The 1,928-nt window shown below is 48.7% G+C and overlaps 1 protein-coding gene across 2 annotated transcripts in view; it reads right to left on the bottom strand.

The window, feature by feature from the left end:
- LOC105820598 (cytochrome P450 2B6-like) overlaps nucleotides 1–1,928 on the bottom strand; it is a 20,273-nt gene that overhangs the window by 1,602 nt on the left and 16,743 nt on the right. The gene's annotated exons all lie outside the window — the stretch shown is intronic.

The raw sequence follows: 1,928 nt of genomic DNA, 5'->3' as shown, positions 1-1,928 counted from the left end.
CTTCTGTTAACCCAACAATGGGGGAAACAAAAGCAGGGAAACCTTGTACGTGCATGCTCATAGCAGCATTTTTCACAACAACCAACAGGTGAAAGAAGACAAGTGTCCACCAACAGGTGAGTGAATACACAGAATGAGTCTATCCATCCTTTGGAATATTATCCAGCCATAAAGAGGAGTGAAGTACTGACACCTGCTCCAATGTGGATGAACCTTGAACACACTGTGCTAAGTGAAAGAAGCCAGACACAGAGGTCACGTGATTCCATTTATATTTCATGTATTCCATTTAAAGGAAACTAACAGAATAGGTGAATCTATAGAGACAAAAGCATCCTAGTGGTTGCCAGGGGCCAGAGGGAAGGGAGAGGAACGGTTACAGGGTTTTTTGTGGGGTGATAAAGTGTCTTGAAATTAAACGAAGGCTATGGTCACCCAGTATCGTGAATAGCTACCTGTGCTGCCTCACTTTTGCACACTTTAAAATGGTTAATGATTATTTTACGTTATGTGATTTTGCCTACAAAGAAAAAAAAAAAGCAAGGCAACTCAGGGATCCATTTGGCTCCAAAATAGAGAACTTTATTTTTATCTTATTGATTTCAGAGGTAACAGAGATCAGAGAGGTAACAGAGATATTTTGGAGTCACACAGCACAAAGGTTGAGGGCTAGACTCACCCTTTCAACTCAACAAAGGAAAGAAGGGTGGGTGTGGAGGGTGTGTATGGGGTTGAGGGAGTGAAGCAAAGTACCTGGTTCTGCTCCTGCTGTCTTGGGTAACTCTGGGTCTAAATATTTTCCTCACTTGGGCCTCAGTTTCTCTAATTGCTAATTAGGGTGGTTACACTAAGTTATGGAAGGTATTTCTAGTCCCGGAAATCCTAAGGTTTTATCCTTGGTCAACTGTAAAGGCCATTTGGGGATGAATGGAGACTACAGCAGGCTGGATGGAGGAGAGACCAGAGAAAAGACTTCCCACAGCGTAGAGTCAGCAGGGAGCACTTCAGAGGGGCTCTGCAGATTCATTCCGTGCAGAGGCTGCAGCTGAATGGAAAGAGCCTGAGGGAGTCTGCATCTTTCTCCCCCTCTCCACAGGGGCAGGAAGCATAGCTAGAACACGGGGGCAGGGGCGGGTACAGAGGGGAGTAGGATCTTCCCCAACCCTTTCACCTGGGCCATGAGGTTGATGTCTTCTGGAGCTCTGGGGCAGCCCAAGGAGAAGTTCTGTGGCATCTCAAGAAGAGGAAGAGCTCAGAGGAGGCCAAAATGTTTTCCAGGAATGGCAGAGGTGGCCCTGGGAGTGAGGCGACCCCAGGCCCAAAGTAGCAAGAGGACAATGGGGACAATGTGAAATGAGAAGGCTGAGGACACCATACCCCTAATATCACACACCTTCCATCCTGCTGTCCCTCTTAAAGAGCGAATTGTTCTGTTTGTTGTTTCATTTCTGTGGTTGGAGGGGGAAGGTGTACCAGGAGTTGGCAGAGCTCCTGCTAACTCTGAAGAGGCTACAGGGAGCCCAAAGGCAGCAGGTGTTGCAGAAGCCAAAAAGTTAGTGCCTCAGGGTTACGTTCCAAAGCCAGCTTCCCTCGGGCCACTGGTTGGTGAGGAATCTTCCGGACAATGCCTTTACGCTTACAGCACCTCCCTCAAGGAAGAGTGGTGGTACCAGCTGCTGGAATGTGTGGAGCCCAGATTCAGAGTGGTTCCACTACTAGGGTAGCTGTCAGGCATTTTGGTCAAAGGGTGGCATCGCAGCATGAGGGGTCGAGAGTAGCTGGCAGGCAGAACTGGGGGCATTCTGTGGCCTTTGGGGACAGGAATTCATTCTGGGTATCAGAAGAGAGACATGGAGCAGATGTGGCCTGACGGAGGAGACCTGGCTCCATTTGGGATGGGTTTGGGGGCGTGGCTGACGTATTCATTC

Source organism: Propithecus coquereli, unplaced genomic scaffold, assembly GCF_000956105.1.
Source record: "Propithecus coquereli isolate 6110/MARCELLA unplaced genomic scaffold, Pcoq_1.0 Scaffold53, whole genome shotgun sequence".
Classification (NCBI taxonomy): domain Eukaryota; kingdom Metazoa; phylum Chordata; class Mammalia; order Primates; family Indriidae; genus Propithecus; species Propithecus coquereli.
The sequence above is the reverse complement of the archived record's forward strand: the minus strand, read 5'-3'. Positions and strand labels throughout refer to the sequence as shown.